Genomic DNA, 23,583 nt, shown 5'->3' on the forward strand with positions numbered 1-23,583 from the left:
CTTGTAGTCCGCAGCCCGCTGAGACCGTGGCCAGGGGTCGGGCCCGAACCACAACTCCCAGGAGGCCCGGCAGCGCCGTGACGTAACGGGGGTGAGGGCGTGAGCTATGGCTCCAGTCCCGCCCCGATTGGGAGGTGGGGGCCTCCAGCTCTGCTTTCCAGGGAAGGGTTCGGGTCGGCTGTGCGTCGCCTGACTGGGGATGGGCTCGCGTCTGACAGCGTGTGCGCACGTAGTCAGAGGGATGCGGACTGCAGGCTGTGGCGACTCTAGGGCCTCTCACCACCTGGGGCCGCGGCCCGGTGGGCGCCGGTACACTGCCACCCCGAGCCGCCCGGGCTACCGAAGACTGCGCACGCCCGGGCCCGGGATGCGCGAACCAGGCGGCCTTGCCTCCGCTGCGGAGGGGCGGGGTCTGAGGCGGAAGTGCGTCACCCTTGCCCTACCCTACGTGACGCCGCTGGGTTCGGAGACGCGTTCGGTTGCCTTGGAGACCCGCTAGGCCGGGCCTCCAGGGCGCAGAAATGAGAAGTTGTCACAGCCAACTCCTTTTGACTTGAGTTATTTTTAAATCAAAGTCATATAATTCAAAAAGACACATGCACCCCAATGTTCATTGCAGCACTATTTACAATAGCCAGGTCATGGAAGCAACATAAATGCCCATGGACAGACGAATGGATAAAGAAGATGTGGCACATATATACAATGGAATATTACTCAGCCATAAAAAGGAGTGAGGTTGGGTCATTTGTAGGGACGTGGATGGATCTAGAGACTGTCATACAGAGTGAAGTAAGTCAGAAAGATAAAAACAAGTATTGTATATTAACGCATATATGTGGAACCTAGAAAAATGGAACAGATGAACCGGTTTGCTGGGCAGAAATAGAGACACAGATGTAGAGAACAAACATGTGGACACCACGGGGGAAAGTGGTGGTGGTGGTGGTGGTGTGATGAGTTGGGAGATTAGGATTGACATGTAGACACTAATATGTATAAAGTGGATAACTAATAAGAACCTACTGTATAAAAAATAAAATTAAATTTAAAAAAATTTAAAAATAGAAAATCAAAGTCATGCCAGTGCATAGTTTTTTATTCACGCAGAACTGAAGACGTAGTGAACAACAGCAGTCCCGTGCCAGTCTCCCCAGAGGCAAATACTTCCAACCCTTGTAGCTTTTCCTCTGGCAGAAACCTCCACGTTTCTCAACCAGAGACTGATAGTTTTTGATGTATTAAATATAGACATTTCTATGGACTTCCCGAAGTCAGGGAGGAAGCAGGCTCTCCAAGCAACTCCCCACCCGCCCCACCCCCACATTTTCACAACTGTTCACGGTGACGGTGTAAAACCACACCTCCATCTTGTACCACCTTTTTTTCCCTTCATACTTACCTAGTATTTCTCTTGTGCCTAGATTTTTACGTGGCTACTTTTCTTTGCCACTTGCCTATCAATAACAGTTTCCAAAGGTTCAAACACCTTAGAGCTGTTTAATTCCTGGAGGCCCCTCTCCCAGAGCCCCCTGGCCCGTGTTCCCTCCAGACTGATGGCTTTCTCAACCCACCGCACAGCTCTGCTGTCTTGACCCTTCCTCTGCTGTCATCCCTGTGACTTGTTGCCTTTTTCCTATGTTGGTTCCCTGTTTCCTGGAACCCCTTCGTGGTTTACTCTCTTATTTTGCTGAAGTCAGTCCACTAGTAGCTTCCTGGGAAGGGTGTGTGTCTGAGATGTGTTTATTCTACTCTCGTCTCTAATGGTAGGATATACATAGAATTCTAGACTGGAAATACTTTTCCTTCAAAACTTTTCAATTCATAGTTTTTAGCTCCCAGCTTCCAGGGCTGCTGTTAAAAAGTCCATAGCCGTTCTGATTCCTGTCCATTTGTGTGTGATCTGTTTGTTCTCTCTGAAAGCTTGTAGGATCTTCTCTTTATCCTTGGCACAACAATATACCATGATGTGGGCCTTGCTCATTGGACTGTGCACACAGTGGTTCTCTCCATCCTACAGGCTCATGTCCTTAGTTTTGGAACTTTGTAAAGAACAAGACTCTTCCATATTCTGTGTTATCGCGATGAAATTCCTATTACTCAACATTCTGATTGGACCTCTAATGTTCTTTTCTCACCTAGTGTTTACCTCTTTTTCTGGTAGATATGCTTAAATTTACCTTCCATCCCTTCTTTTCGTTAGTTAAGCTCTTTGATATTGTTATTTATAATAAGAAATAGACCTTTGGTCTTTGTCCCTAGCTTCTGGCACAGAGCTCCTAAAACTCTTGAATTTGCTAAGTCAGAAGAGTCATAAAGGAGACGCAAGAGGGAGGAGATATGGGGATATATGTACACATACAGCTGATTCACTTTGTTATACAGCAAAAACAAACACACCATTGTAAAGCATTATACTCCAATAAAGATGTTTAAAAAAAAAGAGACATGGGACACAGTCGTAAGTAGATCACTTTCACTGAATTTCCTTGTCCAAGATTCACTTAGGAAGGCAAAGTATGTTATTTTGAGTGGCATTTGAAGAAAATGGTAACTTTAACATTACCATGGAAGACTATGTGTGTAAATACTACAAATAATAATTCTATTAAAGTAAAAAAAAGTCATAAAGTTGCATTTTGATATTCATATCAAGACTCTTTCAATCACACTTGAGTTTATGTTAACAAGGTGGTCTTTGGAAAGCTCCTAGGAGTGGGGGCGGGTTGCCAGGGGAACCAACCAAGTGATTAGAGGGTTGGGACTCAACCTCACCCTCTGACCTTTGGGGAGGGGGGAGGGGCTGGATATTGAGCTCAATCACCACTGGCCAATAATTTAACCAGTCATGCCCATAAAAACCCAAAAGGATGGGGTTGGGAGCGCTTCTGGGTTGATGAACATGCAGGAAGAGTGTTGTGCCCCGAGAGAGCATGGAAGCTCCATGCCCTTTGCCACACACCTTGCCCTACACACCTCTTTCATCTGGTCATCCGTGAGTTATATCCTTTTATAATAAAGTGGTGAACTACTAAGTAAACTGTTTTCCTGTGTTCTGCGTGCTGCTCTAGCAAATCCATCAAATCTGAGGAGGGGGCTGTAGGAAGCTCCGATATATAGTCTGTGGGTTGGTAACACAGGTGACAGACAACCTGGATTGTCATTTACCAAAGAGGTGAATGAATTCATCCGTACAGAGCAAAATCCTTGATCTGATAGAAACAAGAGAAGCAGGCGGTGATGAGGTTAAAGAAAAGAACCCTAAATGAAACATCAGCTTTAGAACCAGAAAAAAGAAGAGCATAAAGAAAAAGAAACAGGGATTCCCTGGCGGCGCAGTGATTGAGAATCCTCCTGCCAACGCAGGGGACACGGCTCGAGCCCTGGTCCGGGAAGCTCCCACATGCCGCAGAGCAATTAAGCCCATGCACCACAACTGCTGAGCCTGTGCTCTAGAGCCCGTGAGCCACAACTACTGAGCCCACGTGCCACAACTACTGAAGCCCGCGCACCTAGAGCCCATGCTCCGCAACGAGAGAAGCCACCACAATGAGAAGCCTGCGCACTGCAACAAAGAGTAGCCCCTGCTCGCTGCAACTAGGGAAAGCCCATGTGCAGCAACGAAGACCCAACGCAGCCAAAAATAAGTAAATAAATGAATAAATTTAAAGAAAAGAAAGAGAGAAAAAGAAACAGACAAGGAGTAGGTGAGGCAGTCCTGGGGCAGTGGTTCCCGCCTGACTAGCTGGGCACCCCCAATTCTGCACGCGGTTCTAATGCCGGCAGCTGCCACACTGTGTCATCTCCTAAGAAGAAGATGAGGCAGAATAGGAGATCCCCAACCACTCAGGCTGGACACAGTAGGAGGAGAAGTTACTCTCACAGAATGAAAATCGAGAGTGATGCCGAAAGCTCGGCCTCTATGCATCGGTGCCAAATGGAATCTCGGAGACAGAGTTTTGGGTGAAGTAGAAAAAGAATAGCTTTATTGCTTTGTCAGGCACAGGGGGACACTTGCCTTGAAAAACTATGTGTCCCTACCTGGGAGGATTTGATGAGGAGGTACTCATCAATACTCAATACTTCAAGGGAGGAGTTGCTGACAAGATCAGGGTGTGTGCAAGGCTTGTACTCCCATCATCTCATCTCAGGTGGTCTGTCTCCAAATCTTGATGAGCTTCTCTGGTCCCTGGAATCTCGCCTCAGGTGATTTCTTGGTCGCTCCTCCCTTGATTAGCAACTGTTCAAATCCACCCTTTGGAACTCGGGGAAGGTCATGGACTGGAGTCTTGCCTACAAGAAACAGGGGACAAAAGAAGGCTTCTGTGCCCTGGACCCTACAGGGACGCCCCCTCCCGGTTTCAAGAGCAAATTGCCTACTTTTTTACATTTTCAAAAATTGAAGTGTAGTTGATTTCCAATGTTTTGTTAATTTCTGCTGTACAGCAAAGTGATTCAGTTTTATATCTATATATGCATTCTTTTTTTCCATATTCTTTTCCATTATGGTTTAGCACAGGATGGTGAATATAGTTCCCTGTGCTCTACAGTAGGACCTTGTGGTTTATCCACTGTATATAATAGGTCTCATCTGCTAATCCCAACTTCCCACTCCACCTCTCCCCCAACCCCCTCCCCCTTGGCAAACACAGGTCTGTTCTCTGTGTCTGTTTCTTTCTTTTTTTTTTTTTTTTTTTTTGCGGTACGCGGGCCTCTCACTGCTGTGGCCTCTCCCGCCGCGAAGCACAGGCTCCGGACGCGCAGGCGCAGCGGCCATGGCTCACGGGCCCAGCCGCTCCCCGGCACGTGGGATCTTCCCGCACCGGGGCACGAACCCACGACCCCTGCATGGGCAGGCGGACTCTCAACCACTGCGCCACCAGCGAAGCCCCGTGGGTCTGTTTCTGTTTCATAGATAAGTTCATTTGTGCCATATTTTAGAATCCACATATAAGTGATATCATATGGTATTTGTTTTTCCTCTGACTTGCTTTGCTTAGTATGATAATCTCTAGGTCTATCCATGTTGCTGCAAACGGCATTATTTCATTCTTTTTTGTGGTTGAGTAATATTCTGTTGTACATATGTACCATGTCTTCTTTATCCATTCATTTGTTGATGGACATTAGGCTGTTTTCGTGTCTCGGCTATTGTGAATAGTGCTGCTATGAACATAGGGGTGCATGTGTGTTTTTGGATTAGAGTTTTCTTTGGATAGATGTCCAGGAGTGGGATTGTTGGTAGCTCTATTTTTAGTTTTCGGAGGAACCTCCATACTGTTTTCCACAGTGGTCGCACCAACTTACATTCCCAGCAACAGCGTCAGAGGGTCCCTTTCCTCCACACCCTCTCCAACATTTATTATTTGTACACTGAGAGCAAGCTGTCTAGAACAAGCGCCAGAGGTTTGAGGAGGTCGAAGGGAAGCGGCCTTGAAAGAGAAAAAGCAGGAAATCACAGGTTTCCCTGAGGCACACGGGGCGGGACAGATGCTGGAGGGACAGTGGTCCCCAGATGCTGGACCAGTGGTCCAGCGCAGAAGGAGTCCGGATGGGAGCGAATCGACGAGCTGTGTGGAAACCTTGATGGGCTCAGTCCACGATGAGCGACCCTCCCCAAGGAAAATGATGAGAAATGACGTGGTAAGAATGCCACGATGTTTACAAAATCCCATGAGCTTTAAGGGCTTGTCTCCTTATAGAGGCACATTGTGACTATGTAGGTAAAACCATATTTTTAAAAAATCTGTAAGTAGGTGTACTTTTTCCAAATGCTGCTCCAAGTTACTTAATAGGATTTCTTTGTATTACTTTCTATTTTTTTTCCCAGAAAAATAGTGCATGACAAGACAGTAAACATGCCATTATCTTTCAGCTGTAATGCTCTTAAAATTATTCTCTCATATACTGTGATGTCAATAAAGCCTTGTAGTTCATTTGGTTTTAAAAAATTGAGTTAAATTGTAGGACACGGGTCAGTGTCCACACAGACGTGGAGAATTGCTGGGTTATTTACCTTTCTGAGTTCATGTTGTTTTTCTTCTGATTCTCCTCATAGATAGTACTCTTTCCTAAGTGCAGCTTTTTTTCTCATTTTAGTTCAATTACAGATTTCTAAAGGCCTGTCTTCTGGTTTCTGCACTGACCCCTTTCATCCAGGTCCCTCTCCTCTGTCTGAGCTGGTCTCCCCACTCCGTGCTGTCTCTGGAGCCCTCGTCAGGGGGCCGCTGTCCTGGCTGGGATCCAGCTCAACTGAGAGTGTCGGGACACCTCCAAATAAAAGTGGCTTGAAAAGGCGGAGGACGGGGGACTTCCCTGGTGGCGCAGTGGATAAGACTCCGTGCTCCCAATGCAGGGGGCCTGGGTTTGATCCCTGAAGAGGGAACTAGATCCCAAATGCATGCCAACTAAGAGTTCTCATGCCGCAACTAAGGAGCCCGACTGCCGAAACTAAGGCCTTGTGCAACCAAATAAATAAATACTAAATTTTTAAGAAAGGGCAGAGGACGGTTCCCCCTTTAGTAGAGGTGGTCTAGGGCTGGGTGTGGGGTCCCCAGGACTCAGGGACCCCGCCTGACTCTCCTTGGCAGCTCCGGCTTCCTCGACGGGGGCTCCTGCCCAGGCTCAGGTCCCACCTGTGAGCCCGGGAGGGAACGGGAGGAGGGCCGCCCCGCCGGCTGGCGTCCCCTTGTTCAGAACTTGTTGGTCCAGCTGCTGGGGAGGACCCAGGTCAGCCCGAGGTGGAGTTACTCAGCGATCAAGGGGAACTAGCGTCTCCGCCCTCGGAAGCTGGTGGAAGCGCTGTGTACCTGGGCTGGGCTCATCACCCTGGACCCCTCCAGAGGCCTCCCAGGGGAGCTGGAGAATCCTCCACCTTCCAGAGCTGACCATTTTTTCTGTTTCTTCTGGGACTGTTCCATTTCTCCCCTTGAGTGAAGCCTGGGCCTCTTCCTTCCAGAAACAGAAGTGGGGGTGTGTGTGAACCCTGCCTACCAGGGAGGGGCAGGCACCCTGGAGCGTGAGGTACCAGTTGTGACCTGCTCAGGCCACGGTCCCTAGATGAGGGCACTGCTCTCTGTCCTAAGCCTTGTGGGGCTCCCCAGCTAACCCGCCCATCTTCTCTCCTGATCCTCTCTCAGGGGGCCCTGCGTGTCCACCCTCAGGTCAGAGAGAAACCCACCTACCGAGATCTCTGCTCCCCCAGCAGCGGTGCCTTTGAGGCTTGCTCCCGAGCAACCTTTAGCCATCCAGCCAGAGACACAGCCCTGACGACGTTTACTACTGTGCACGATACATAAAACAGTATATGTGAGAAACACCACATGTAATAAACAATTACACAACAGAGTATAATACCTGTTGTTACTTTTAAAAATTTATTTATTTTGGTTGCACCAGGTCTTAGTTGCAGCATGCACGATCTTTTAGTTGCGGCATGCAGACTCCTTAGTTGTGGCATGAGAACTCTTAGTTGCGGCACGCATGCGGAATCTAGTTCCCCAACCAGGGATAGAACCTGGGCCCCCTGCATTGGGAGTCTTACCCACTGGACTGCCAGGGAAGTCTCCTAACAACTGTTGTTACTTTAACATAAAAAATGAGAAACAGGACTTTTTTTTTTTTTTTTTTTTTTTGCGGTACGCGGGCCTCTCACTGTTGCGGCCTCTCCCATTGCGGAGCACAGGCTCCGGACGCGCAAGCTCAGCGGCCATGGCTCACGGGCCCAGAAACAGGACTTTTTGAAACTATATGTTCTGTGTTATTTACTTTTCTGTTACATAAATGCTATTTTTAAACAAAATAACAATGACTAACATGGCATTAGTAATAACAGTAGGACTAATTAAACAAACAATACATGTGCTAAACATATAACAATATTTTTATGATGTTTCTTTTTGTTTTGTGATACAGTGATTTGTCTCTTAACTTTTTATATCAAAAATAATAATATTTTGTACTTTTTTTTTTTTTTTTTTTTTTTTTTGCGATACGCGGGCCTCTCACTGCTGTGGCCTCTCCCGTTGCGGAGCACAGTCTCCGGACGCGCAGGCCCAGCGGCCATGGCTCACGGGCCCAGACGCTCCGCGGCATGTGGGATCCTCCCGGACCGGGGCACGAACCCGTGTCCCCTGCATCAGCAGGCGGACTCTCAACCACTGCGCCACCAGGGAAGCCCCCCCCTTTTTTTTTTGTACTTTTAATATACATAAACGTAAAAGTTTTACAAAAGAGGACATAAATAAAATAGGGACAGAGAAATGTGTCATTGTAATTTTTATTAAACAGATGTTTATAGATTTTTTTTTTTTTTTTTCTGTACACGGGCCTCTCACTGTTGTGGCCTCTTCCGTTGCGGAGCACAGGCTCCGGACGCGCAGGGTCAGCAGCCATGGCTCACGGGCCCAGCCGCTCCGCGGCATGTGGGATCTTCCCGGACCGGGGCACGAACCCGTGTCCCCTGCATCGGCAGGCGGACTCCCAACCACTGCGCCACCAGGGAAGCCCCAGATGTTTATAGATTTAATAAAAATCACAATGACATGTTTCTCTCTGTCCCATGATAGAGTATTTTTGCTTTCTCTGTCACTTTCCAATAATCTTCCAACTTTTCTGAACAGCCAGTGGCCTTTCAGATGTTCTTTGTAGTAAAACTTAAAACATGAATACAGACAGGTAAACTATACTTTCACCACTTCTATTCTACATTGTACTGGAAATTCTAGCCAAAGCAGTTAGAAAAACAAGAAAGAAAGAAAGGGCATCTAAATTGGAAAGGCAGAAGTAAAATGACCCGTATTCACAGGTGACTTGATATTCTATATAGAAAATCCTAAATAATTCTCCCATAATGACCACAGCTAATAAGCATATTTAACAAATTGCAGGATACAAGATCAACACAGAAAAATTGGTTATAGGGGCTTCCCTCGTGGTGCAGTGGTTAAGAATCCGCCTGCCAATGCAGGGAACACAGGTTCGAGCCCTGATCCGGGAAGATCCCACATGCCGTGGAGCAACTAAGCCTGTGTGCCACAACTACTGAGCCTGCGCTCTAGAGCCCACAAGCCACAACTACTGAAGCCCGTGCGCCTAGAGCTCGTGCTCCATAACAAAAGACGCCACCACAATGAGAAGCCCACGCACCATAATGAAGAGTAGCCCCCGCTCACCGCAACTAGAGAAAGCCCACACGCAGCAATGAAGACCCAACGCAGACAGAAATTAAATAAATACTATTTTTAAAATTGGTTATATTTCTACACACTAGCAATGAACAATCTGAAAAGGAAATTAAGAACACAATTCCATTTACAATAGCATCCAAAAAAAAAATACCTAGGAACAAATTTTACCAAAGAGATGAAAGACCAAAAACTACACATTGGGCTTCCTTGGTGGCGCAGTGGTTGAGAATCCGCCTGCCGATGCAGGAGACACGGGTTCGTGCCCTGGTCCGGGAAGATCCCACATGCCGCGGAGCAACTAAGCCCGTGAGCCATGGCCGCTAGGCCTGCGTGTCCGGAGCCTGTGCTCCGCAACGGGAGAGGCCACAACAGTGAGAGGCCCGCATACCGCAAAAAACAAACAAACAAACAAAAAAAACCTACACATTACTGCTGAAATAAATTAAAGAAGACCTAAATAAATGGAAAGACATCCATCCGTCAATCTTGGATTGAAAGACTTAATATTGGTAAGAAGGCAGTACTACCCAAAGCTGTCTATGGATTCAAGAGAATCCCTATTAAGATTCCCACATTCTTTTTTGCAGAAATGGAAAAGTTGATCCTAAAATTCACATGTAATCTCAAGGGGCTCTGAATAGCCAAAACAATATTGAAAAAGAAAAAAGTTGGAAGACATACTTCCTGATCTCAAAACTTAAAAAGTTACCATGATCAAAACATTGTCGGGCTTCCTTGGTGGTGCAGTGGTTAAGAATCCGCTTGCCAATGCAGGGGACACGGGTTCAAGCCCTCGTCTGGGAAGATCCCACATGCCGCGGAGCAACTAAGCCCGTGAGCCACAACTATTGAGCCCGCGAGCCACAACTATTGAGCCCGCGTGCCTAGAGCCCGTGCTCCGCAACAAGAGAAGCCACCATAACAAGAAGCCCGTGCACAGCAATGAAGAGCAACTCCTGCTCACTGAAACTAGAGAAAGCCCACACGCAGCAACGAAGACCCAACACAGCCAAAAATAAAAAATAAATTAAAAATAAAAAGAGAGAGAGGAACAAAACAAAAGTGTGGTTACAGCATAGAACAGACATAGAGATCAATGGGGTAGGACCAAGAGTCTGGAAAAAAATCCATATATCTATGGCAAATTGGTTTTCAACAAAGGTGCCAGGACCATTCAATGGGGAAACAACTTCCTCTTCAGCAAAATGGGTAGCCACATGCAAAAGAATGAAGTTGGACCTCCACCTCACACCACCTACAAAATTAAAATAGATCAATGGCCTAAATGTAAGACCTAACACTATAAAACTCTTTAGAAGAAAATACAGGGTAAGTCTTCACGATCTTGAATTTTTTTCTATCATTTTTTAAAACTTTCTGGTTTTTTTTCAGAATAACTATTTATATTAAAAATACTAAATGCAGGGACTTTCCTGGTAGCACAGTGGTTAAGAATTCCCCTGCCGGGCTTCCCTGGTGGCGCAGTGGTTGAGAGTCCGCCTGCCAATGCAGGGGACGCGGGTTCGTGCCCTGGTCCGGGAGGATCCCACGTGCTGCGGAGCAACTAAGCCCGTGAGCCATGGCCGCTGAGCCTGCGCGTCCGGAGCCTGTGCTCCGCAACGGGAGAGACCACAGCAGTGAGAGGCCCGCGTACGGCAAAAAAACAAACAAACAAACAAAAAAAAGTAACTGCTGACAACAGCTATCATTAAGAACAAAATACAATGCAATTAGGGGTGGACAAAATAGTTTGCTTCTTATCTCAACTATATCAATTGTCAAATAGTTGGGGTTCAAACAAATGCAAAAAACAAAATTAATTCCCCTGCCGATGCAGGGGATACAGGTTCAAGCCCTGGTCCGGGAAGATCCCACATGCCGCGGAGCAATTAAGCCCGTGTGCCACAACTACTGAGCCTGTGTTCTAGAGCCCGTGAGCCACAACTACTGAAGCCCGTGTGCCACAACTACTGAAGCCTGTGCGCCTAGAGACAATGCTCTGCAACAAGAGAAGCCACCGCAATGAGAAGCCTGCGCACGGCAACAAAGAGTAGCCCCCGCTCGCCACAACTAGAGAAAACCCACGCACAGCAATGAAGACCCAACGCAGCCAAAAAAAAAATAAAAAATAATTAAAAAAAAAACCTTAGGGTTTCCCTGGTGGCGCAGTGGTTGAGAGTCCGCCTGCCAATGCAGGGGACACGGGTTCGTGCCCCGGTCCGGGAAGATCCCACATGCCGCTGAGCGGCTGGGCCCGTGAGCCATGGCCACTGAGCCGGTGCGTCTGGAGCCTGTACTCCGCAACGGGAGAGGCCACAGCAGTGAGAGGCCCGCGTACCGAAAAAAAAAAAAAAAAGGTTAAATTTATGTCCTGTGAATTTCACCTAAATTAACAATAAATAATGGAGGTTTTTTTAAAATAAATTTATTTATTTTATTTTTGTCCGCGTTGGGTCTTCATTGCTGTGCGTGGGCTTTCTCTAGTTGTGGCGAGCGGGGGCCACTCTTCGTTGCGGTGCGTGGGCTTCTCGTTTAGGTGGCTTCTCTTGTTGCAGAGCACGGCCTCTAGGCGCCCGGGCTTCAGTAGTTGTGGCACGTGGGCTCAGTAGTTGTGGAGCACGGGCTTAGTTGCTCCGCCGCACGTGGGATCTTCCCGGACCAGGGCTCGAACCCGTGTCCCCCGCATCGGCAGGTGGATTCTTAACCACTGCGCTACCAGGGAAGCCCCGGGAAGCCCCAATGGAGGTATGTTAAAAGGACATGGGCTGATTGAAATAGTTCCCAAAGGCCGAGCCTGGACAATTTGAGCAAGAAAATAAGTAATGATAATATAGGACTATAACTCATAGAATAAGTTAAATATCTAAGATTCTATACTGATATAAATGATTGAATAAATAAGTAAATGGGGGGAAGGCACAGCTCTTTCTTAACTGAAAAGCTCTTAACTAATAAATATGGAAGGAATGAGAGAAATTGAAGACACCATTAGACAAACACACCACAGTGATCATTGTAGGCAAGACCCGTGGGCAGAAGCTGAAATTAGTGTTGAGGGCGTGTGATGAGAAAGAGGATGTTTTCAGAATCTCTAAGTCTCTCCCCACTACATATTTATTGATCACTAAGAGAAAAACAGTGACTTTACCATGGAGAAATCCACCTTATCCTGGCATCAAGGTTAACGTCACTGGCCATGAGGCAGACGGATGCCGTGTTGTCCCCGTTACGATGCCGGAGGACACATCGCTTCTTGCCAAAATGTATGACCTCATCCTAATCCATAGAAAACATCAGACATGTCCAAATTCAGGGGCATTCAACAGAAGAGCTGACCGGTGCCCTGTAAAAGTGTCAAGGTCACAGTAAACAGGCAAACACTGAAGACCCAGCACTGACGGAAGTGGACAAAGGAGCCATGACAACCCAACACAACATGGGTCCGGGGGCAAAGGCATAGTGGGAAAGTGGCCAACATCTGCACAAGTCCTGTAGTTACTAGTGGTGTGTCAAAGGTAGCTGCCTGCTTTTCAGAATTGTTCTAAGGCTGTGTTCGTTGTGAACATTAGGAGGACCTGGATGGAGGGTATATGGGAACTCTCTGTACTCATTTTTCAACTTTTCTGAAATCCTAAAGTATTTCCAAATAAAAAGTTGCACACACACAATGGGATATCACTACCCACTCACTAGCTTTAAAAAGACCGAAAATACCCAGTGTTGGCCAGGATGTGGAGCAACTAGAGGTTTCACACCTTTGCTGGTAGAAATATAATATATATAAGCTATAAAACAGCCACTGAGGAAAATGATCTGGCAGACGGGACAGTGTCAATCATATTCCTTACATCATGTTCCCTACATTCCACCGCACCCAAGTCTTCACCTAAGATAGAGATACAGAGCCACACAAACCTGAACATGCACGTTGGTAGCAAGCAGCTCACCCGAGATTGGCCAACCCCGCCAGGCGAGCAGCAGCAGGGGGTGACTCAAGCTGTGTGCTGGGATGCCGCCTGGTGATACAAGGCAGTGAACATCCTTACGCTGAGTGAACACGCCCGACGCAGAGGAGGATGGACAGTGCGATTCCATTCACGTGAAGTCCAAGAACAGGCAAGGCTCCAGTGAGTGGAGTGGGCAGGGAGGGCTTGCCAGGGCTTTGTGGGAGGTGGGTGGTGCCGCTGCGCATTTGTCGAGCGTCATCCAACTGTACTCTGAAAATGGAGGCACTTTACTTAAAAAAACCATACCTCAATAACATTTTTCTTAAGGTAGATAAAGTTCATACATTAAAAGAGCAAGAACAGGGCTTCCCTGGTGGTCCAGTGGTTAAGACTCTGAGCTTCCTCTGCAGGGGGCATGGGTTCCATCACTGGACTGGGAACTAAGATCCCGCAGGCACGCCAAACGGTGCGGCCAAAAAGAAAAAAAAAATTAACACAACATTGTCAATAAACTGTACTTGAATAAAATAAATTTTAAAAACAAGCAAGGGGTTTCCCTGGTGGCGCAGTGGTTGAGAGTCCGCCTGCCGATGCAGGGGACACGGGTTCGTGTCCCGGTCCGGGAAGATCCCACATGCCGCGGAGCGGCTGGGCCCGTGAGCCGTGCCCGCTGAGCCTGCGCGTCCGGAGCCTGTGCTCCGCAGCGGGAGAGGCCACAGCAGTGAGAGGCCCGCGTACCGCAAAACAAACAAACAAACAAACAAAAAAACAAGCAAGAACACCCAGAACACTTCTGGAAAATGCAAGTCCTGAAGGGGTACTAGCCTTAGTGGCGGGTAGAGCGTATTCAGAGCCGGATAATTAGAACTCTGGTGCACAGAGCGGCTCATAAGTCTCCGGGGAAAGCGGACCATGTGAGGAATGCGGCTGAATCCGGAGCAAGTCCCAGTTTGACCAAAATTAGACACAGAATAAACAGAACCATGGAAGGACTGGGGGAGATTCCCCCAAAGGAGAATCCCTCCTTAACCTCAGGCCTGGGAAGATTTTTGTCAACATGACTCCAAAGCCAGAGCTGATAAATAAAGGGTGCTAGTATTTCCACGTAAAAATCAAGCATTTTTGCCTCACAAGCAAGGCCAGAAGGCCCCAAACTGGGAGACCTATGTGCAACTTACACTATAGACGAAAGGCTGAGCAACACACATTGGGAAGACGGAGAGAACATGGGCCCAGGACACAAAGAGACAGAAAAAGAGGAGGCTAAAAAGGTGACAGTCCGTGTACTTCTCTAGGCCAGGACCCCATGCCTCCCGGACGCTGGGAGCGCGGGGTCCGCGGGGCCGCAGTTCACCGCGCGGCCGGCAGGTGGCGGTGCCGCGTGGCCCGCCGGGCCGCAGCCGCGCGCCCCCTTCCGGACGTGCCCGGAGGCACTGGGCCGGGGCTCCTGCAGGTGCCGGAGGGAGGCGCCCCTCCCCGGCGATGCCCGTGGTTGCTGAAGACGCTAGACGCCGAACCCAAGGCTGGTTCTCCATCCACGGGCGCTGCCACACAACCTCCACGTGCACCCCTCACCAGAGGCCAGAGGGGGAGCATTTACTAGCCTGCAAATGTGAACGCGGGGGGCGGGTACACCCCCATCTCCCGGGGCGCGAAGCTGCCGGTGCAGGGAACCAGCGCCGCGGACTACGGGGAGACCTGGGGCTGGGGCAGGAGGGAGCCGGTTCACCCAACACACTGTTATAGCGAGTTACAGCCAGGTCGGCCCCTGACAAAAATAAATCAACGATTAGGAAGGAAGAGCCTCATTTTCAACAACAAGGTGTTTTCGATCACTCGAAAGGCCTTCTCAATGAAACGATGGAAGATCGTTTGGATTTTGGAATGGAAAACGATGTAAAATACAGAAAGCGTCATTTTGAATGCATGACCGAGATGACAGAAAGGTCAGGAGGGAAACAGCAACCCCAAATGCAGAAAAACCGGGAGCATAAGAGGGGGCTGAGCCCCAGCACGTGCGGCGTGTAGGGGAGGTGGGCAGGGGCGGGGGGGCAGGCAGGGAGGAGTGGGCCGGAGGAGGGGGCGTGGTCAGCTGCCAGTAGGGGAGGGGTGCAGCTGGGGACACTGCTGGGCTTAGCATGGCTGGGGGGGCGGGGGGCATTCTGTATTCTTTCCATTTCTCCCAGCCCAGCGGGCCCAACACTTTAAAATAACTACGTCACAAGTGAGTGGATTCTGCCTGTGTAGCAGGCGTGGCTGCAGGTGTACAGAAGAAGGAGCTGGGGACACAGAGTGAACAGAACAGACAGCCGAGCCAACATAGAAGTGTGTCCTGGGAGAGTAATGTTAACGATAATGATTTCAAGAAAAAAACAATACATTCGTGTGAAAGGAAATTGACTTTCGACTCCAAGTGAGGCAACCAACAAAATTATGAGATTTAGCATAACTTTTTGCACAAAGGGAGAAGAAGGAATTCCAGAGCTTTCTTCTGGCTTCACACGGAAATCGCACAGGTGCCCTTCTGAAAAGAGAGATGTTGACTTATTATTTTTTTGTTTTTTGATTTTTTAAAATCCCACAACATTTGCTGTCATCTGACATAAGGGTGATCAACACAATATGAAGAAATGTTTCAAGCCTAAGTGTCCATTGCCAGAGGAATGGATGAAGAAGATGTGGTATATATACACAATGGAATATTACTCAGCCATAAAAACGACTGAAATTCTGCCATTTGCAACAACGTGGATGGACCTAGAGATTATTATGCTTAGTGAAATAAGTCAGACAAGAAAAGACAAATACTGTATGTTATCACTTATATGTGGAATCTTTTTTTGGCCACAACACGTGTCTTGCGGGATCTTAGTTCCCCCACCAGAGATCAAACCCAGGCCCTGGCAGTGAAAGTGGCAAGTCCTAATCACTGGACCGCCAGGGAACGCCCTATATGTAGAATCTTAAAAATAAAACAAACTAGTGAATATAACAAAATAGAATCAGACTCACATATACAAGAACAAACTAATGGTTACCAGTGGGGAGAGGAGAGGGAGAAGGACAAGATAGGGGTATGGGATTAACAGATGCAAACTCCTATGTATAAAATAGATAAGCAACAAGGATTTACTGTTTAGCACAGGGAAATAGAGCCATTATTTGGTAATAACTTTACTTAATTTTAAGAAATATATTTATTTATTTACTTATTTGGCTGTGCCAGGTCTTAGTTGCGGCACGTGGGATCTTTAGTTGCAGCATGCGAACTCTTAGTTGCGGCATGTAGGATCTAGTTCCCCGACCAGGGATGAAACCCGGGCCCCCTGCATTGGGAGTGTGGAATGTGGAATCTTACCCACTGGACCACCAGAGAAGTCCTAGTAATAATTTTAAGTGGAGTATAATCTATAAAAACATTGAATCACTATGTTGTACACCTGAAACTAATATAATATTGCAAATCAACTATGCAGCAATAAAATAAACAATATGAATCAATGTTTCAGACACCTAAAAAAATTGTGTGGCCTTCCCAACAATTTCTCACTTTGCTGATAAATTCTGGTTGGAGACACTTTGGAGCAGAGTAATATTATCTGCTTCTAGCATGATCCACCCTGTTGTTTCCTTGACTTTGTTTTTGAATGAATTTCTTCTGATCACATAATACGAGGTTCATACACTCATCAAAACCAACAGGTCAGGGGATTCCCTGGTGCTGCAGTGGTTAAGAATCTGCCTATCAATGCAGGGGTCACGGGTTCAAGCCCTGGTCCGGGAAGGTCCCACATGCCACGGAGCAACCAAGCCCGTGTGCCACAACTACTGAGCCTGAGCTCTAGAGCCCACGAGCCACAACTACTAGCCCACATACCACAACTACTGAAGCCCGTGTGCCTAGAGCCCGTGCTCCACAACAAGAGAAGCCACCGCAATGAGAAGCCCTTGCACTGCAACAAAGAGTAGCCCCCGCTGGCCACAACTTGAGAAAGCCCATGTGCAGCAATGAAAATCCAATGCAGCCAAAAATAAATAAATAAACAGGTCAGGGACTTCCTTGGTGGTGCAGTGGTTGAGAATCTGCCTGCTAATGCAGGGGACACGAGTTCGAGCCCTGGTCTGGGAGGATCCCACATGCCGCGGAACAGCTGGGCCCGTGCACCACAACTGCTGAGCCTGTGTGTCTGGAGCCTGTGCTCCGCAACGAGAGGCCGCAACAGTGAGAGGCCCGTGCACTGTGATGAAGAGTGGCCCCCGCTTGCCACAACTAGAGAAAGCCCTCGCACAGCAACGAAGACCCAATGCAGCCAAAAATAAATAAATTAATTAATTTTAAAAAAAAAACAGGTCAGCCCTCTACCAGCATATTCATTTGTTCCTGAAGCCAAGGTCTATTTTGCAAGCGTGAAGACAAGGTCGAGGCCTGCACTGTCACCTTTTTGGCCCTGGCCACAGAGCAGCGTGGGGGATGCCCGTGAAGACCACGTGGACTCATCACACTGAGAGATGTCAGTTCAGTGTTATCAGGGCAAAGACCCAATCAGGAGGCTGGATGTGGGGGGAGAAGGGTCCACTCTTGGAAGTCCAGGGGTCAGAGGAGGTGCCTTTGTGCCAACTGCAGGCCCGGGGGCAGCTTTATAGCATTGGAAGGAGAACAGGGGAAGTTTATCCCCATTCTCCACACTAACTGGAGAGGAGAGACGTGTACATGCCCAGAGCCCGAATTTCTGAGGACACAGCAGAGCAGGGGCGGCTGAGACGCCCTCTCGCTGTCCCTCTGGATCCATCCCCCCCAGCAGCTGGGAACTAAGCAGGGCCGGAGGCTGGAACACCGCGGTTCATGTTCCAGAAAGACAGGCCTGCAGAGAGTAGGGAAGGGCAAAACAGACCCTTTCTAAACACAAATGGGGCGTGGTGAGCGATACATTTTTTTCCACGTTAAGAATGAAAAAGAAGATGATTACATGTGCAGCGGGAACGAGAGCACTGTGGACGTTTTTATGCCGATACATTTGAAAATGTAGACAAGATGGGCAATTTCCTAGGGTGTCTGGGTAGCTTTCAGTCAGTAAAGTGGCCTGAGACGAGGTGGACAGGGGCCGGGCTGATGAGGGTCAGCAGAGCTGCAGATGCCCTGAGCCCAGGCTGACCAGCAAGGCCCAGCCCTCATCCAGCCTTCTTGAGACCCTCGGCCACCACTGGCTCCATGAGGGCATCTGTACAAAAGCAGAAACAGGCCAGAGGGGATCTGAGTGACCTCACATATGGGCCTCCCCTCCAGTTCTTGGAAACAACACAGCAGATTCTACTCTCTGCTCACCACTTTTTTTTTGCTCAATTCAATGCATTTTCAGCAAAAGCTATCACGTTGCCAAGGCCTGTGCTGACCTGTACTGTGAGGAGGGCGGGAAGGGAGGGACCCACCGAGAGCCCTGTAGGTCCGTCCACAGGGAAGACCCCCGGCTGGGACCTGCCCCATGTCCCAACCTCGGGGACCCCCTGAGCCTCAGTTTCTGCCCCTGCCTGCTGCCCAGCTCGTGGTCAGGCGTCCCTTTGGGCCCAACTGCTGTCCCCTGGTACTGCCGGTTCCCGGCTCATCTATACTAGGGAGGGAAGGGAGCCGGGTCCCAGGCCAGGTCCTGTCCTGCGTGTCCTGGGAGCCTCGGGCACAGAGTCTGCCCCTTATGGTCCACAGCATGCTCTGCTCTGACAGAGCTGCTGGGGGCCCGGAGAAGCCAGCCGCCCTGAGCTCCGAGCTGCGCAGGCAGGTTCCCTGGCGGGGGCCCTGGAGACCAGGACCTTCCTCTCCTGAGTCTGCAAGTGAGAAAACAGATGCCAGCCTCCTGCCCACTCTGCCCTGGGGACATGCCTGCAAACGCCCAGGGCATCTCTGTCCTCAGGGAGCAGAGAAGCAAGGATGTCTGGGCAGGAAAACAGTGGGGGCTGGGTGTCCCCCTGTCCCCTCTTCCCCCGGCCACCTCACTGCAGATGCAAAGCAGGCGGTGAGCTGTATGAAGGCTCTCAGCGTGCACTGGGAGGGGGGCCTGGGGCACCCGGGCACCCAGGCAGCCTCTCTCTAGTGTCCCCTCTGCTCTCCCTCCCCTCACAGGGCATGGGGTGCGGGTCGCCCCCCTCAGGTTCACCTACCAGGGACGGGGCACTGGAGCCCTGAGGCCACACAGCGGTCTGGGCCGGCCACTGGCTGGAGGCAACTTCAGGTCCCGCAGGTGAGAAACGCAGCCCCACAGAGACCAACCTGAGCTTGACGACCCGCTTCTCAGAGCCCAGCTCTGCCAAGAGGGGAGCACTGCGCCCCGAAAAGGCCCCCTTCCCCGGATGTCAGGCCGCACCCCCAACCCCCCTGGTCCTCTGGGGTGTGAGCAAGTCTGGCCGGTTGGAAGAGAGAGGACCCTCGGCAGCCGGAGATGCAAAGGCAGCAGAGGGGGTGGTTCCTGGCCCGAGCTGCCGCCCCAAACCCTCTCCTTTCCGTACAACCCACACAGTGGTCACCTGTGTGTCCCCGTGACCTCCATGCTCAGGGTCCGAGCGGCCCAACACCAGCTTCTTTCTCCCAGCCTGGATGGGCTGCGGGGGGATCCCCTTGTCTGGAGGCAGGGGGTTCCCTGGAAGTTGCTGTTGTTGCTTCAGGCTGGTCCCACCTCCCCTGCTGGGCGGAACCATTTCCCACAGGTCCTGGAGCTCGGATCTCCGCCAGTGAGGTGCGACCTGGGTGAAGTCACCTGTACGCCCCTCCCTGAGTCGGGGGGGGAATACAGGGATGCTGGGGGCGGCCAGCAGCCTGCTGGGCTCAGGCGGCAGGCAGGGTTTGGAGAGGATGAAGGCCGTGGAGGCTTCTGCGGACACACTTTGACAGTCAGTCTGAAGCCTCCAAGCAGGAAGTCCAGAAGCCAACACCATCTGACATTGACTTTTCTTTTATCTGTGGTTGTGATATGAGGTTTCCTGTAAATGGATTTAAAGAAAACGTCCAGGAAATAACCACACAGCTGGTGACCTCCGGAAAGCGGCCCTTCAGACAGGGAAGCTTGTCCGAGCTGGACCTGCGGGGGCCGGATGGAGGCCTCTCCCCTCCTTGCCTGCCCCATCCTCAGGGCCAGCCCCAGCTGGACCTCCCAAGGGCCAGCCCCCGCTTGCTCACCCAACAGGAGACCCAGGAAACCACGTTTTCCTTGCACAGAAATGGTTTCTCCTTCCTTGTGGTCTCTGCCTCACCTTGCTGGCCCCTTGCAGGAAGCTCAGCCCTGGGGTCCGGTCTGTGTCCACAGTCCACAGCTGGGGAAGGGGGCGGGCCTCTGGACCCCAGCCAGGGCCGGGGATGGGTGAGGCTGGGGGAAGATGCTCAGGTCTTCAGGGAGGGGACATCAGGCAGAGGGGGTGACCTGGGGGTTCTAGGAAAGGGAAGGGGTGAGGCAGAGGGGCTGACCTGGGGGTTCTAGGAAAGGGAAGGGGTCAGGGTGGAGGGGTGGGAGGTGGAGTTGGCCAGGTCAGCGGGGCCTGCAGGCCACACGTTGGGTAGAACTCTGAGCAGTGTCTGCACAGAGGGGCTTTCCTGGCTCCTGTGCCTTTGAAGTCCAGGGGTGGGCTTGCTTCAGGCAAGGATGAATCCATACATTTGGTACTCTGGCAGGTTTCCTTTCTTCCTTTCTTTTTTTTTTTTTAAAAATTATTTATTTATTTGGCTGCGTTGGGTCTTAGTTGCGGTATGCGGGATCTTTCGTTGCGGCGCGTGGGCTTCTCTCTAGTTGTGGCTCGCAGGATCAGTAGTTGCGGTGTGCAGGCTTAGTTGCCCCGTGGCATGTGGGATCTTAGTTTCCTGACCAGGGATTGAACCCGTGTCCCCTGCATTGGAGGGCGGATTCTTAACCACTGGACCACCAGGGAAGTCCCTCTGGCAGGTTTCTTGCCTCTCTCAGGGGGTGGCTTAATTCTCAAACCAGCTCTTCCCCTGAGATACCTTTCGGTCAGCAGCTGGACGTCTACTTCTGCCAGTAGAGCAACCACACTTTCCCGTAAGCTTCGGCAAAGGCCTTGAGGCCAAGGGGAAGGTCTGACTGGCCAGGCCTGGGTGCTCCACCAGCCCCTGGGCAAGGTGGGTGAGCCCACCCAAAGCCCCACAGCCTGAGAGCAGAGAATAGAGGCCCCCAAAGGGAAATGGAGGCGCTATAGCACTGGGAGTCAGGACAAGCGTGGGGCAGGAAGGTGCCACCCGCCCATGACGTGGTGTGGGGTGTGGGGGCATTGGGTTTGCCTTCAGCCCACGTGTTGGTCCCTCTCTGTCTGCTGCCCCTTCCCTGTCTTCACTCCAGCATGGCTGTGCCCAACACTGGCTTCTGTGTCTGCACAGCCGGGGCTCTATCCTCTGGTTTCCAGTGCAATTGCCTAGGAAGCTGGCTCCAGCCAGAAGGAGGGTCTCTGTGCAGTGAGGGAGCTACCCTGATGGGTGGGCAGCAGCTTAAAGGTGGGCCATCTGGTCTTAGCGGTCTTGCCCACGTGCCCTTCCTGATGGGAGGGAGGCCACTGGTGCCACGCTCGGCTACCTGGGGAAGGTGGGTACTGACCTTGACTTCCTCCTCACCTTCCCTTAATGGGGCAGGAATGACAGCAGCCTCAGATGCTCCTGCAAACCCCAGTAGCTCCCACTTCTGGGCAGGGAGCTGTCAGGGGGGCTCTGGTTGGGGGATCTCAGGGCTGGTAGATCCAGGATCTGAGATGGGCTGTCTCTATGGGGCCAGGGGAAGGGGCCCAGAATCCATCCACGTTCCTCAGAGGCTGTGGCTGGTGGCAGAGGGGGCTCCAGCCCCTCCACAGAGCTAAGCCCTGGTACTGGGCCTTCGGAAGACAACAGACGGCGACCCCACTAGCCACTGGCAGGGGCAGCTGCAGAGGTGGGTATGGGGCCTGATGTGGGGTGAAGGGTGGGGTCCCCCGTTATCTCTGGGGACAGTTAGTTTGCTTCACCAGCCCAGAACCCTCAGCTGGGAAGCAGAGCTTTCTCACATCTGCCCTCCCCAATCCTGCAGCAGCTCAACAGATCCTGCACAGGGACTCGTAGGGCACAGCCCTCCCCGTACTCTCACCTGCTCTTTGCCCGAAGATGCCCTGCACAGAGAAAATGCCCAGGTGGGGGAGCAGCAGAGCTGGCACCTAGCCAGGAGCTGCCAGACCAGGAAAAGCTCAGCGCTGGTGAGCCCCCCGCCTGAGGACAGGCTAAAGGCATGGGCACCAGGCCCCGCAGGGAGGCCTCAGGCTGGATCTAACTGGATTCTCTCCCCTACCCCCCACCAGCTGCAAAAGCTCTGAACAGTCCCGTTTCTGCCCAGCTCCTCTCTGGAGTGGGCAGGTGGAACGGTCACCTGGCTGCTCTCTGGCCCAGAAGACCTGGCAGTGGAGACCTGGGCCACCATAGAGCACGGCCCCCTCTGACCACTGTCCCGTCCCTACCCCTTGGGCAGAGCGGCCGCAGCAACCTCAGCTTCCCCGGGAAACCGGTGTGAGCAAGCTGGTCGAGGCCCCAGGGAGCTCGGGGTGAGGACGCGGGGTCCCTGGATCACTGACACTTTCTGCCCCCTGAGTCCCCCACAAAGCTGGGCAGGAGTCTGAGCCCAGGGCCCTCCCTGCCTGGGGAGAGGGTAGAAGCCAGGGGCAGGGCCAGAGGTGCCTCTCTCCAAACCTTCGCCCCCAGCCCTCCCCCACTAAGTGCAGCGGCCTGGGTAGACCCTGCTTGGGGTCTCAAGGAGCTGGAGAGGCCTGGAGTTGGGGGCAGGGTTTTCTGGCCGGTGTGCTGGGTCTGGGTAGGGGGCCGCTGACCCTTGGCTTCAGGCTCTGGTAGAGGGCTTGCGATCTGGTGCTGACCCAGAATTTGGGGGGATGACCAGGAAATAGTGAGGTGGGGTGGAGGTGGGGTGCTCCTTGGGTGGGTGTATGGGGACCAAGGACTCAGTGAGTGTTGCAGCCCTCCTAGTCTCTCCTCTCTCTCCCCCAGATGAGAACAGCATCTGGAAGTGGCTGCCGAGAGACTACAGTCCACAGGACAGTTGCCAGCGACCCCTCCTCGCCTCCAGGGTGTGAGGTGTGCTCCCTGCACATGATGTGCTCCGACTTCACATCCAGTAACGTCAGGCAGCCCTGGCTAGGTGTCCCCTGGCCCTGGAGAGGCGTCTTGAGCACGGGACGGTTAGGCTGGAGGGGATGGAGGGCCTATGGTCTCAGACCTCCTGGACACCGGACTGGGGGAAGGTATGTATCCCTCCTTCCCCGGGTAGTGATGCCCACCCGCTGCACCAGGTGGGCTTGTGGCGCGGCTGTTCCCTTTGTCCAGCCCTGGCCCTCTTCCCGGGCGATCCGGAGGGCTGCCCCAGAGCCATATCTGCGGGGAGGCGGGGGAAGAATTAATTAGAGCCGAGAGTGGTCCACCCTGTAGCTGC

General features: G+C 51.3%; 1 long non-coding RNA gene across 1 annotated transcript; it reads right to left on the bottom strand.

Moving 5' to 3' along the window:
- Positions 1 to 3,957: 3,957 nt before the first annotated feature.
- LOC136793053 (uncharacterized) lies at positions 3,958 to 7,273 on the bottom strand. The gene is made up of 2 exons (XR_010837802.1): positions 7,185 to 7,273; positions 3,958 to 4,293 (listed from the first exon to the last, which is right to left on the bottom strand). It is a non-coding gene; the product is annotated as an uncharacterized lncRNA (long non-coding RNA).
- Positions 7,274 to 23,583: the final 16,310 nt, after the last annotated feature.

This window comes from Kogia breviceps, chromosome 1 (assembly GCF_026419965.1).
Source record: "Kogia breviceps isolate mKogBre1 chromosome 1, mKogBre1 haplotype 1, whole genome shotgun sequence".
In the NCBI taxonomy this organism is placed as follows: domain Eukaryota; kingdom Metazoa; phylum Chordata; class Mammalia; order Artiodactyla; family Physeteridae; genus Kogia; species Kogia breviceps.